We start from the raw sequence: 15582 nt of genomic DNA, 5'->3' as shown, positions 1-15582 counted from the left end.
TGTCGCTGGATCAAAATCCTGGAACTCCCTCCCTAACAGCACTGTGGGTGTACCTACACCACATAGACTGCAGCGGTTAAAGAAGGCAGCTCACCACCCACCTCATCAAGGGCAATTGGGGATGGGCAATAAAGACAAGACCCACATCCTATAAACTAATATAAAAACAGTAGGCTTCACATGAAGCTTGAAAGCAAGATGGGCGTTTGCACTACAGCATATGCAGGCTCTGTGCATTTGTAGTTAGGCACACTGATTTTGTGCAAACCCAGCTTAAATGCCATTGTAACATGTCCAGTGGAAGTAATCAACTTTTAATTCAATGACCACTTTCTACTACCCACTAGTGCCAATCAGGCAACCCCAAAGTAAACCTGCCGCAGTCACCGCACCCTCATTAAGATCGCTGGCCTCAGCAAGCCAATAATTTTCCCTTTGCTGGTTTTTTTTTCCCTAGACTCGACTGTTCCAGCGCTCCCCCTGGCCAGTCTCCCATCTTCCATCCTCTCAAACTTGAGCTCCTCCAAAACTCTGCTGCCAACTCACACCAATTCCTGTACATCTGTCATCCTTCTGCTCACTGACCTCCACTGGCTCCCAATTCGGCAATGCCTCAATTTTAAAATTCTGGTTTTCAAGTCCGTGGCCCTCGCCATCTCTGTAATCTCCTCCAGCTCGGCAGCTTTCCAATTGGGCTCCTCCAGTTCATTCTGAAACTTTCATTGCTCTGCCGCTGGCAGCCATGCCTTCTGTTGCCTGGGCCTGAATCTCTGGAATTCCCCCTCTAAGCCTCTCTCTCCTCCGTTAAGACACCCTTTGAAACCTGCATCATTGCCCAAGCTTCTGGTCATCAAATTTTGTTAGCTAACAGCACCTTGCAATGTTCCACTACATTAAAGGCGCTATATAAATGCAAGAAGTTGTTGTTGGTTCTGCTATCTGTATCAAGCACAGAACCTCCAGGGTCAATGGCCCTGGCTATGAAAAGGCCTCTGGAAGCTTTTAAAAGAAAAGTTTGAAGAAATAAAGTGGAGCCTCACGTCCCTTTAAACAGTTCTAAGATGTCCTATTATTTGTCAATCTAAAGCAGCATTTATGTTGAAAATAGGTTGGCCCTACACTATTTTATACAGTACATACAGTTCTTAAGTATGCAATTTATAAATGAAAACATAATTGCAGGGAGCGTGAAAGCAGAGTTGAACACTCAGGTACACACTGTGCCTTGTCCCACACCTGTGCCACCCCACAACCACTCAATTAAAAGAACACATTTCCATTGCAGTGTGTGTACAAGAACCAAGAATTAATCTAGTCTGTGCTACTGGGGAGTGTCAAGGAGGCAGCTCTTTTCCATCAAGCAGGCGTAATATTTTCTCTCAAATCTTTCCTTCCCCTTTAGAACCCTGAAAGAGCTGACACCTTATTGAAAGGGCAGTTCTACACATATCAGCAATCCTTCTGCAGGAACAGGGGGAGGCCATTCAGCCCCTTGAGCCTGTTCTGCCATTTAATTGGGCCATGCCCGATCAGCATCATCAGGGACGCAGTGGTGTAGTGGTAATGTCACAGGACTAGTAATCCAGCAGCCCAGGCTAATGCTCTGGGGACGTGGGTTCAAATCCTTCCATGGCAGCTGGTGGAATTTAAATTAAATTAATAATAAAACTCAACTGACTAATAAAATCTGGAATTGAAAGCCAGTCTCAGTGATGGTGACCATAATATATCATTGATTGTTGTAAAAACCCATCTGATTCACTAATGCCCTTTAGGGAAGGAAATCAGCTGTCCTTACCCGGTCTGGCCTACACGTGACTCCAGACCCACCTCAATGTGGTTGACTCTTAACTGCCCTCTGGAACGACCTAGCAAGCCACTCAGTTCAAGGGCAATTAGGGAAGGGCAACAAATGCTGGCCTTGCCAGCAACACCCACATCCCAAAGAGTAAAGAAAAAAACCCCTCCATTTACCTGCCTTGGTTCTGCAGCCCTCAATATTGTGCCCGACCAAAGATCTTATCAATCACAGTTTTGAAATTTTCAAATGACCCCCCCCAGTGTCAACAGCTTAAGGAGTTTCAGCTTTGGGCTACTCTTGGTGAATAAGTGCCTCCTGGCAGAATACTTCATTGTCTTCATGTGTGAGCCAGGTAGTGCTGAGGCTATTCAACCATGGAAGGGAATGCAGGAGGAGGGTCCAATCCCATACCTGAACCAACAGACTTGACAATGTTATATCTTTCAAATTTCAAATTTTATCACACTCCTGCTTGCAACAGAATGCAAAAGGGATGAAGTATAAAAGTAGACAGACGTCTTGTACAGGGTATTGATGAGAATACACCTAGAGTACTGTGTACAGTTTCGGTCTCCTTACCCCTTACTTAAGGCTTTGGAAGCAGTTCAGAGAAGGTTCGCTCGACTGATTCTTAAGATGAAGAGGCTGCCTTATGAGGAAAGCTTGAGCAGGTGGGTCTATACTCATTGACGTTTAGAAGAATGAGAGGATCTTATTGAAACCTATGAGATGCGCCCTGCCAATTTTGGCCTGTTATGCAACCGCAAATTTCATCGCTCCCCTCATTCTGGCCCTACGTTCTGGGGGTCCCTCTCTCGCTCTCTACACCTCCCGCTCCTCCTTTAAGACCGTCCTTAAAACATAAAAGCTTTCTGGTTACCTGCTGTAATATCTCCTTATGTGGCTCAGTATTGAGTTTTTGTTTTATGATGCTGCTGCTGTGAAGCGCATAGCGACATTCAATTATGTTCAAGGTGGTGTATGAGTTGGTCTCATTGTTAAAGAGGTGGTGTTGACAACACAGCCTCACAGGGCATTCCAAAGAGAACAGGAAGAGCCAAGTATTCCTGCATCCCATTCTGCTGGTGTTCCTTTGCACCTACATAAATAAACTCTGAGCATCAGTCTCTCCGGTGCTAGATTTCAGCAGGTTGAAGCATGAGGGAAGCCAAGAGTTTATTCATTTTTTTTAAACACTGCCAGTTTCTTTGAAATATGGAGGAATTCAACAAGTACCAAGCAACTACTGATTAATTTAATCTTCTTCTACTGCACCTCCCCCCACCACAACAATAATCAGCTATAAATGACTAACAAAATAAAAGCAAACATTTATCAATGTTCCCACCAATAAATCATGTGTTAATTTAACAGTAACAACCACGATTAACAAAGCAATTTAGCAAGAGTTGCCAAGTACGTTACCAAACAGGACCTCTTGGGGATTCAGTCACCCACTAACGGGCTCACCAGGGAGAAACTGTAATGATAACTGGCCAGTTTCAGGTCTTCATCACTTATTGTACATCAGGATGACAGGAATCACTCAACGTGGAACTTTATGGGCCAGCACAAAACACTGAACTCCTTAATTATCATTTGCAAACCACCGCATATAGGGAAAGATCTTTGGGATCAGGGACTCAGGAGGAAGTGATGGACAAGTCCAACTAGAGGTGACTCACATGGCCTGCCCACTCCTGACCCCAAAGGGTCACTGAGGAGCAAAATGAGGTCGGCTGATCAAATCAAACAGCATGCTCCTTTGATTGTCTGCCCGCGCTTGCAAAACCCCAAATGAAACCTCCACTGTTAGATGTGATTCTGTGATTGGACAGCACTTGCTGAACAATCCTGAGTGCACTAACAGCTACACTAACAGCCAATTTAAGATCAGTTGAGCTCGAGGCTCATTTATGCTCGTTAGAAGCAACATACATTAAAACGCAGGGACCCGTTCTCTGCAAACAAAAGGAATATGTTCAAGCCTTGTGCCTTTTTTGAATTACCCACGAGCTTGGGGAGCCTATAGTTCCCTGTTGCTTTATCCATGGCTACCCATTGGCCAGTGTAGACTTGCCAACTAATCAGCACTCTTTCCTTCTGCAGTATAAATTGTTGTGACCGTTTGAAGTTTGGTATTTTTGCAATAATCCTGACGGATGCAAGGCAAAAAGCTCCAGTAACATGTCTCTCTTTTCAGCAACATTCAAGTACTTTTTCCACACAAAGCATTGTAGAAACCATGAACTCACTCTCCAAGGATTCTGGATGCTGGGGGACAATTGGAGACTTCAAGGCTGAGATTGATAGATTATTTGGTTAGCTTATCAAGATGGTGTTGATTCAACCATGATTAATTGAACAGTGAGGCAGACTCAAGCTGAAAGGCCTGCTCACATTTCCAATATTCCTATGTTTCTAAAAGAGCATAAGTGACAAAAAAAAAAGAAAATGGTACAGTTATAAACACATTTACCACAGCTCTCAGAATACACCCAAACATTTTCACTTCTGTGCAGTCGCTGCGATGTTTGTAAACATGGGAGAAAATTGGAAAAGAAAGATCCCAGGAACAATAACTCATGACCAATTTATCGGTTTTTGGTGATGCTTGGTGAAGGAGAAACATTGGCCCATAAGCCAGGAGAAGTCTGCGCTTGGTTAAATCATGCCACAGGGTCATTAACATCCATCTGAGCCTTTAAACTGGGACCACGTCTGCCTGTTTCGATATCTCGCCAAAACACAGCACTGCTAACAATGCAGCACTCCCTCATACCGTAGAAATCCACAGCCAAGCTAACACTTCATATTGTGACCCAGAGCTAAGTTGTTTCTATTATTTTAAGAAATTATTTATTCCTCCTGTCTTTTGAGGTATTGAATTCTTGTTGGGGTGCCTATTCTTGAGCTACTAGTGTCTACCAGCACCTCATATAGCCGGCCATTTCTGATGTGTGGCCCTTCATGCACCACTGGTAGGGTTGATATAACCAAGTGGTTTGCTGGGCCACTTCAGAGGTCAGTTAAGAGCGGCGTGGGACAGGAGTCACGTATAGGCCCACGTCAGGCAATGATGGCACGTTTCTTTTCCTAAAGGACATTAGGAGCTAGTTAGGCTTTTAAACAACCACCTGCATTTGCATAGCACCTGTTAACAAAGTCAAACGTCCCAAGGCACTTCACAGGAGCCTTATCGAGACACGTAGGGGGATATTAAAACAGATGAACTTTGTCAAGGAGGTCGATTTTAAGGGGCGTCTCAGAGGGGGAAAGAGACCTGGAGAGGTTCGGGAGGGAACTTAATTTTGGATTTGAACTTGCGTCCTCTGGATTATTAGTCCAGGCTTCTACGTTACCAGTCCTGTAACAAAACCACCACAGTACCATCCACAGCTCATTACCTGAACAGTTAAAGGTTGAAAGACTGAAAATTAAAAACTTCTGCAAGCGGGCAGTGTTCAGGAGGCTCAGGCTCGTAAACTACAACCTCCCATTATACAGCTCCAGACAAAACGGCTTTTACACTGGCGCCCATCAACTCGAGCTGCCCACGGAGGGGGTCATGTGCGAATGTATCACTGGTTGCCAACAAGTCTTTCAGAAGCTAGGACGTGGGCTTGGAGGAGCGTCAATGTTTGCAGGGATCCCCTGCACAGGATGCCCAAAAAGGAGGCCATTTTAGGCCAAAGCTGACAGCCAAAAAATCAAACATGCCATTTAGGATCCTGTCTTCTCAACAATTTCAGAACGACGTTCGAGTGAACCCTCTTTGCTCGATGTTGTTAGAATGGTGAAATAAATTGAAGGCCGATCATTTCCTTTCAATTTATTCTCTTGTAGCTTTGCAGAGGATATTAAGAGGTCTGACTACCTATAGAAAAGACAGATATTGTGCTGCTTCCTGTAAAGACAACTTTAAATATGATGGGATTCTTTCACTACAAATACTCCTCCATCGTCTTGCCTCAGCCCATTCTCTCCAACATCTTCCGACGCCCACACCAACCTCCATCCTCAACTCTTTCAGCTTCAGCCTCCTCCCACCCATTCTGCTAAAGATGTGCCTGAACTCCCCGAACCGCTCTGCCTCATCATCCCTCCTTCCCACATTCAAAAGCCTCCTCAAAACCTGCTTCATTCTCCAGAGCCTTTGAGCACCCGGCATCAACCATTCTCTGCTCGCCCCTTTCCATCCTGCATTCATTGTCATCTACAAATATCAGTAAGTGCAAGTTGTTGTTGCAACATGAAGATACAGCCACCCCTGGATGGGAAATGTAGAGCTAGATGCGGCGTCCGAGGGAGCGTGGTGAAATGTAGAGTTGAATGTGACGTCCGAGGGAGCGTGGTGAAACGTAGAGTTGAATGTGACGTCCGAGGGTGCGTGGTGAAATGTAGAGTTGGATGTGACGTCTGAGGGAGCATGCTGAAATGTAGATCTGGGTGTGACACCCGAGGGAGCGTGGTGAAATGTAGAGGTGGATGTGACGTCCGAGGGAGCGTGGTGAAATGTAGAGGTGGATGTGACGTCCGAGGGAGCGTGGTGAAATGTAGAGGTGGATGTGACGTCCGAGGGAGCGTGGTGAAATGTAGAGGTGGATGTGACGTCCGAGGGAGCGTGGTGAAATGTAGAGGTGGATGTGACGTCCGAGGGAGCGTGGTGAAATGTAAGGTGGATGTGACGTCCGAGGGAGCGTGGTGAAATGTAAGGTGGATGTGACGTCCGAGGGAGCGTGGTGAAATGTAAGGTGGATGTGACGTCCGAGGGAGCATGGTGAAATGTAGAGGTGGATGTGACGTCCGAGGGAGCGTGGTGAAATGTAGAGCTGGATGTGACGTCCGAGGGAGCGTGGTGAAATGTAGAGCTGGATGTGACGTCCGAGGGAGTGTGGTGCTTTCACGGAGTCTCTGGTTCCTTTGCCACTCACAAATCTTCTGACGCTGGAAACAACTTTTTCCTACTTATTTTATCAAAAAACTCTTCGTGATTTAGAACATTTCCATCAAATCGCCTCTTAAATCATCTCTGCACCAAGAACCACCCAGTGTCTCCACATCACATTCCATTCTGGTGAGTCGCTTCCATATCCTCTCTAAGGCCTTGACATCGTTCCTGAAATGTGAAGCCCAAAATTGAACACAATACTCTAACCAGTGCTTCTTAAAGCTTTAGTATAACCGCCTTGCATTTTATCCTTCCACTAATAAAACCAAGGATGTCATATGCTTTTTTAAAAGAGAGGCCTCCAATATATAATGAATACCTGGGAACGATTACAATCCAGTCACATCATCACAGGAACCAAGTGAGTTGATTTTTATTCGTTCATGGAACATGGGGACAAGAAATGCTGATCTTGCCAGTAATGCCCCTTCCTAATTGCCCTCGAGAAGGTGGGAGGGGTCAGTCATCGCCTTGAACCGCTGCAGTCCATGTGGAGAAGATGCTCCAACAGTGCTGTTCGGAAGGGAATTCCAGATGCTTGGCCCAACGATGATAAAGGACAAAGGACGTATCTGCAAGTCAGGACAGTGAACAGCTCCAAGGGGAACTTGCAGGTGATGGGTGTTCCAATTGCACCTGCTGCCCTTGTCTTTCTAGCTGGTTGAGGTCACGGGTTTGGAAGGAGGTTGGCAAGATGCTGCAGTGCATCTTGTAGATGGTACACACTGTGGGCACAACGTGCTGGTGTTGGAGGGGGGCGTTGAAGTTGGTGGATGAGGCGGGATGCTTTGTCTTGGATAGTGTTGGCTTAAGAGTTTTGTTAAAGCTGCACTCATCCAGGCAAGTATTCCAAAACACTCCTGAACTGTGGCTTACAAGTAGTGACAAGGCCTTGGGGAGTCGGGAGGTTGAGTCACTCACCGCAGAACACCCAGCTTCTGACCGGCTCTTGCATTCATAGCCATTTATCTGGCTGGTCCAGTTAAGTTTCTGGTAAACGGTGAGTACCCCAACAAACACCACCAACCCACCCCAGGATGCTGATGGTGGGAAATTCAACAACTGCAATTCCACTTGGGGGGGGGGGGGGGGGCCCTCTTGTTAAAGATGCCAATGCCTGAATGATGCTTGGTACACATCAGCCCAAGCCATAATGCTGCCCAGCTCTTGCTGCCTGTGGGCAGGGACTGCTTCAGTTACCTGCAGAGTTCAAAATGGTTTAATAAGCTGCATCAGAACACCAGGATTAAATAAAATCAATGACCACATCCCAAGAATTGGTTATCGGGTTGTGACACAAAGATTTCATTTTCATGGGAGGATTTGGGCCATACTTGGTCTTTGTCTTAAGTAAGTCAAATATCGCTAAGCCACAGCAATGGTTAAAAGACAACGATCCACAGTTGATTAATTAGGAAAATCTCTGCTCTAAGTTCCCCTCCACACCCAAGATGTCACCTCCTTACTGCAACATGATGCCATCAATGTTGACAAGCCTTGGCCAAGTGGCTGACAATGAGCAAACCTGGGCAATCGGTGCCTGTTCGAATATCAGGGCTACCACAGCCTGGCCAATCACGTTCACTCCACATCAAGATAAAGGATCACCAGAGAGTTGTTAGGGTACGGTAGCCTGGTGGCCTTCTGTCCACTTTCTACATTAAAGCCACTATGTAAGTGCGAGCTATTATTGCAAACCTCAGCCTTAGTATCTGATCTCAGCAGACACTGGTGAACAAACCCTCCCACCCCTATGGCACAAGTGACGCACTGGACATTGAAATGTTTTGATGGTTTAGCCAATTACACCCTTAGGGAGAATGACTGGTTTTCTACTTGCTAACTTCCCGCAGAAACATTGCTTTTTGGTGTTGAGACCAGTGTGAATATGTTTAACTACTCTTCCTGCTCTCACACCCATTTGACTGAATTTTTATTCTCCCCTCCCACCGCGCGCCCCCCCCCCCCATAAATTCTGTCAGCGCGCTCAACGAACTGAATCACATGTGTATAAGGGAGCTTTTCCCAAACTGCGTTACACATGCTGCTATGCATAATTGAAACTGATTAACAGTTGATGGATTTTAATAAACAAGATCTCCTGACCCTGTGAATCAGACCTGAACAAAATGGTTCTGAGCAGTAGCAGCTACGCTGCACACTCTTCATTCAGCGAGTCACTGACTTTAAAGAAAGATCCATTAACAATGTACACAACATCGCTAACCAAGCTGAAACATTCAGAGGCGTTTCCAAAGGAGGCGCAGACCCCAGGGTAAGAGTTGGGAGAGCAAGTTACGACTGTGATAAAAACGAAGTATTGGAAAATATCAGCAGGTCTGGCAGCATCTGTGGAGGGAGAAACAGAGTTAACGTCTCAGGTCCTGTATGACTCTTCTTCAGAGCAGTTACAACTGGAGGCAGCTTTGAAAGGGCACAGGGACAGGGCGGGGTGAGAAATGGATGTTACAAGCCCAAGGACTTTACGTAGAGAGCACCACAGTACAGGTACTGCCACTAAATGGACTGGTCGCTAAGCAATTGGAACAACATGCCATTGCCTCTTGGTCAAATGGGGATTTGTGTAAAAGATGCTCACCACAAGACCATTTTGAGACTCGGATCAACGACAGTGACATCAGCAGGAAATTTATAAATGGATTCTGGGTGGGCAAACACCTTAGATATGTTCAAGACTTGGGAATCTTTGTTTTTTGCTGGATGCATGAGTTACAATGGACAACAAGCTCTTCCTCATGTCAGCTTGGTTCATTGGTGACAACTGTAATCTCAGAGCCAGCAGGTTATGGATTCAAGCTCCACTCCAGGGCTCGGGTGCATCATTCCCGGGTGAACCAATCAGTGCAATAGCGAAGGATCAGATCTGACAGCAGCAGTTCCCAAAATCGATCTCCTAGTAAAACATTTTATTTTAAATGCTTCACCTGAAAGTTTTAAAATGAAACCATACAGTGCTCTTCATTACAACAGTGACTACACTTCAAAGGTGCTTCACTGGTTGTAAAGGACTTTGGGATATTGAGGGATTGGGAAAGGCACTATAGAAATTCAAGTTATTTCTTTCCAAGACATAGGGGCATATTGTATGGTCCCTCGTCGTTCTGTCATCGAGTCTCTCAGAGTCTGGATGATAAGTTCAATTAGAACAAATAAACCTGCTTTGGAGAAACAGTCTACAATTTGATTTGGCTCCTAATCATATGCTTTGGTTATCTGCCACCCCCCCACCCCCTCATTGATTTGGAGCGATAGATGAGATTTGGAAACCCAAGTGCTTGAGTTCTGTGTTCCCCTCTCCAATCCTCTTCCTTCAATTTGACCAAAACAGCAGCCAAGTTGACTTTTGGCAGATGGTTCACTTTGCACCTTTGGGTGGCATGGCTGTGATTGCAGAGAGGGTGGGCATTGGGGGTGGGGGGAGAGAAGCAAATGTGTTCCATGGTGCGATATAGGGAGGGGAGATCAACGGAGAGGCTGGCTCACTATACAGCACCTTGATTACAAACACCCAAAATCACTGGACTCCTTTAAACGCAACTTAACAGCAGATGTTAAGTCAGCATAATGTGTGAAGTCAGATATATTATCAAGAAAAATGATCCTGAAGATGACTTTTATTACAGACGAGCCTTCCAAAAACAAGCACAGCTTCTAATCTAGAAATTATTTATTGTTTCAAACTGTACTCTAGCTAGAGAGTGATAATGGAGTGAAGAGTTTGCAGATATATTCCTTATAAGTGTATAAACTGATGGCTGATCAAATGTACAAGGAGGAGGAATAGACTGTACTACTGTATATATTTATAGACGATCTATTTACATTCAGAGTCACTGGATGAAGGAATGATAGGCATTGCAGTTCTCCCACTTCATTGAATTTCCTAACAAGGAATCTCTCTCCCATAGGAACAATCCACTCCTGTTTCATCACAGTCTTTGCCAAATTCAGGGGGGGATATGCCATCATGCTGAAATGTTGTGGTTTTGGCACTCACCATCCATCATGGTTAACTCACTGCTCATCAGCTAAAGCAGAGATATTAGCCCACTCACTCGCTCTCAAAAAAAATACATTTCCAGCAAGCTCAAAGCTGAAGCCTGTATCCTTTGTTCCTCCACTTTGTAACATCGGATTCTCTCGCTGCTGTTATGTGGGAGCTTGCTGTGCGCAAATTGGCTGCCATCATTACGGATATTAAAGCGACTACTCTTCAAGAGTAATTCATTGGCCATAAAATCTCTCAGGGTAAGGGGCCACCCATTTAAAGCAGAGATGAGGAGGAATTTCTTCTCTCAGAATCTGTGGAATTCTTTACTGCAGAGGACTGGAGAGGCTGGGTCGTTAATATATTAGAGGTTGAGATAGGCAGATTTTTTGATCAGTAAGGGAATCAAGGGTTATGGGGAAAAGACAGGAAAGTGGAGTTGAGGATTGCCAGATCAGCCATGATCTCATTGAATGGCGGAGCAGACTCAATGGGCTGAATGGCCTACTTCTGCTCCTACGTCTTATGGTCTTATGGAATGACTTGATATCATGAAAGGTGGTGCATAAATGAAAGTTCTTTCTTCACGACATCTGGAGTGAAATCTTCAATGGACTCCTCCCAGGGTCTAGTAGGTAAAAGCTCTGTTTACATTACATTAAGTACTGGATGGTCCTGAGCTTGTTCCCAGAGAAAAGTATGTGAGATCGTTATGGCTTCTCTCTCATTCTTGATGCTCTAACCGAATACAACTTGCATTTACATAGCACCTCTATAAAGCACTAGAGCAAAACCTGATGAAGCAAAATTAACACAAAGCCAAGGGAGGAGATAGGGGTCATAAGGCTTAGTCAAAGAAAAAAGGTTTTTTTTAGAAGCATCTAAAAAGAGGGGAGAGATGTAGAGAGGTCGAGTGGGAATCGCAAGCATCTGAATTTGACTGCAGAAGTGGAGAGGTGGCGGTGGGGGGGGCGTGCTTACACCTGACATGCCTGTTCACTCCCAGTAGAGGTCACTGTAAGCCAATCAGGAGAAGGTTCTCTGGTCGAATTTCTATTCTCTCACTGAGCAACGCTTATGGTCAATTGCTTCACCCCAGGCTGAGGCAGTACAGCACTCAGAGGTATCAGGCGCTGTACTGAGCGATTTACACATTCCGATCCCAACCAAAAAACACAATCATAGCAATTTAAGGCGTTCTTTTCCTGAAGATTGCAAAAGACCTTCAGGCTTCTCATTAAAGAGATGACAGCTGGGCACTTTTTATTGGCTGCAAGGAATTAGATTTATATAATCCCTCGTCAACAGCTCAGCACAGGTTATGGTCCAAGACTTTGGACCTTACTGGTCAGTGAAATTTAGAGTTGCCAAACTTTTTCTCAAGGGAAAAAAAAAAGAACTTGCATTCAAAAAGCACTTTCACCAACCGCTGGGCAGCTCGAAGCATTTCAAAGCCAATTAGGTACTTTTTTGAAGTGTAGTCACTGTTGTAACGTAGGAAATGCGGCAGCCAATTTGCGCACAGCAAGATCTCAAACAGCAATGAGACCGCGTGATGCTGATTGAGGGATAAACATTGGCCAGGACACCGGGGATATCTGCCCTGCTCTTGTTGAAAATAGTGCCGCGGTGTCTTTTAAATCCACCTGAGCCGGCAGACGGGGCCTCGGTTTAACGTCTCATCTAAATGGCGGCATCTCCGACAGTGCGGCACTCCCTCAGTACTGCGCTGAGCGTCAGCGGAGATTTTTGTGTTCAAGCCCTGAAGTGGGACTTGAGCCCAGGAACCTTGCGACGCAGCGGCAAGAGTCTGGCCTCGAGGAAATGGAGTCAAAAGCTGGTTTCTTTCTGGAGGTTTCATCATGTGATCACCTGTCTCTTTCCCCCATACTTTGCAGACTTTTGGAAATCAGTTTATAAAGAATTTTAAACGCTTTTCTCCATTCCTCTATGACAGTTCTCCCGAATTGTTTGCAGTGACGTCTGGGCGAGTCCATGACAATGCTTGCTTAGCTGGGCATTTCACTCTTCTGAAAACTTAACAAGATCTTATCGTCCTCTCAATCGCCCTAACCTCCTCCAGGCCTACAAACATTCGAGATAACCAAGCTTCCCCCAATTCTGGCCTCCTGCTCATGCCCGATTTTCAACGTGCCATCATTGTTTTTGGCTATCTGCCCTCACATGGCTCAATTTGATTGCTTTGATCATTTTTACCAGTGTTGGGCTGTTTTAGTGCAATACAGGCGCCACATAAATTCAAGCTGTTGCTGTGCAAAACTCACCGGCTAATTACATTTTTCATCGAACATCTCCAGCAATATCCAAAATCATGTGGTGCTTTTCTTCAATTTTCTCACAGGATGTGGGTGTCGTTGGCTAGGCAAGCATTTATTGCCCATTCCTAATTGCCCTTGAGAGATGAGCGGCCTTCTTGAACCGCTGCAGTCCCTGTGGTGTAGGTAGATCGCATAGTGTTGTTAGGGAGCTCCAGGACTTTGACCCAGTGACAGTGAAGGGATAGTGATATATTACCAAGTCAGGGTGGTGAGTGGCTTGGAGAGGAACTTCCAGGTGATGGTGTTTCCATGTGTCTGCTGCCCTTGCCCTTCTAGTTGGTAGTGGTCATGGGTTTGGAAGGTGCTGTCGAAGGAGGCTTTCCTCCAAGGTCTACCATTGTTTGTTCAAAACTGCCTGGAGAGGAGGAGGAGCCAAAACTTCCTCACATTAAATCAGCTAATCAACATATTTTTGCAACATGAAAATGGAGCGGGTCCTTGCAATCCCTTTGTTCTTCAAGCAAAGGCTCCAGAAGAAATTATTCCTCATTCCTGCTACTCAGTGTAAGTGCCCGGAAAGGAATTTCTATAATGCGATTCAGGTTAGAATTTAAACTGGCGAGCTGAATGTGCAAAGAGGGATAGTGAAATACAGCATTCCACAACAAAAACCCTTTGACATGGTAACCCCACACACTGCCCATCTGTACGCTGTAACCCCACACACTGCCCATCTGTACGCTGTAACCCCACACACTGCCCATCTGTACGCTGTAACCCCACACACTGCCCATCTGTACGCTGTAACCCCACACACTGCCCATCTGTACGCTGTAACCCCACACACTGCCCATCTGTACGCTGTAACCCCACACACTGCCCATCTGTACGCTGTAACCCCACACACTGACCATCTGTACGCTGTAACCCCACACACTGACCATCTGTACGCTGTAACCCCACACACTGCCCATCTGTACGCTGTAACCCCACACACTGCCCATCTACACGCTGTAACCCCACACACTGCCCATCTACACGCTGTAACCCCACACACTGCCCATCTACACGCTGTAACCCCACACACTGCCCATCTACACGCTGTAACCCCACACACTGCCCATCTACACGCTGTAACCCCACACACTGCCCATCTACACGCTGTAACCCCACACACTGCCCATCTACACGCTGTAACCCCACACACTGCCCATCTACACGCTGTAACCCCACACACTGCCCATCTACACGCTGTAACCCCACACACTGCCCATCTACACGCTGTAACCCCACACACTGCCCATCTGTACGCTGTAACCCCACACACTGCCCATCTGTACGCTGTAACCCCACACACTGCCCATCTGTACGCTGTAACCCCACACACTGCCCATCTGTACGCTGTAACCCCACACACTGCCCATCTGTACGCTGTAACCCCACACACTGCCCATCTGTACGCTGTAACCCCACACACTGCCCATCTGTACGCTGTAACCCCACACACTGCCCATCTGTACGCTGTAACCCCACACACTGCCGATCTGTACGCTGTAACCCCACACACTGCCGATCTGTACGCTGTAACCCCACACACTGCCGATCTGTACGCTGTAACCCCACACACTGCCGATCTGTACGCTGTAACCCCACACACTGCCGATCTGTACGCTGTAATCCCACACACTGCCGATCTGTACGCTATAATCCCACACACTGCCGATCTGTACGCTATAATCCCACACACTGCCGATCTGTACGCTATAATCCCACACACTGCCGATCTGTACGCTATAATCCCACACACTGCCGATCTGTACGCTATAATCCCACACACTGCCGATCTGTACGCTATAATCCCACACACTGCCGATCTGTACGCTATAATCCCACACACTGCCGATCTGTACGCTATAATCCCACACACTGCCGATCTGTACGCTATAATCCCACACACTGCCGATCTGTACGCTATAATCCCACACACTGCCGATCTGTACGCTATAATCCCACACACTGCCGATCTGTACGCTATAATCCCACACACTGCCGATCTGTACGCTATAATCCCACACACTGCCGATCTGTACGCTATAATCCCACACACTGCCGATCTGTACGCTATAATCCCACACACTGCCGATCTGTACGCTATAATCCCACACACTGCCGATCTGTACGCTATAATCCCACACACTGCCGATCTGTACGCTATAATCCCACACACTGCCGATCTGTACGCTATAATCCCACACACTGCCGATCTGTACGCTATAATCCCACACACTGCCGATCTGTACGCTATAATCCCACACACTGCCGATCTGTACGCTATAATCCCACACACTGCCGATCTGTACGCTATAATCCCACACACTGCCGATCTGTACGCTATAATCCCACACACTGCCGATCTGTACGCTATAATCCCACACACTGCCGATCTGTACGCTGTAATCCCACACACTGCCGATCTGTACGCTATAATCCCACACACTGCCGATCTGTACGCTATAATCCCACACACTGCCGATCTGTACGC

General features: G+C 46.3%; 1 protein-coding gene across 1 annotated transcript in view; it reads right to left on the bottom strand.

The window, feature by feature from the left end:
• Positions 1-15582, bottom strand: part of igf1ra (insulin-like growth factor 1a receptor) — a 249829-nt gene that overhangs the window by 62421 nt on the left and 171826 nt on the right. The window lies entirely within an intron of this gene.

Source organism: Carcharodon carcharias, chromosome 32 (genome assembly GCF_017639515.1).
Source record: "Carcharodon carcharias isolate sCarCar2 chromosome 32, sCarCar2.pri, whole genome shotgun sequence".
Taxonomy (NCBI): domain Eukaryota; kingdom Metazoa; phylum Chordata; class Chondrichthyes; order Lamniformes; family Lamnidae; genus Carcharodon; species Carcharodon carcharias.
This window is presented reverse-complemented; position numbering and strand designations above follow the sequence as displayed.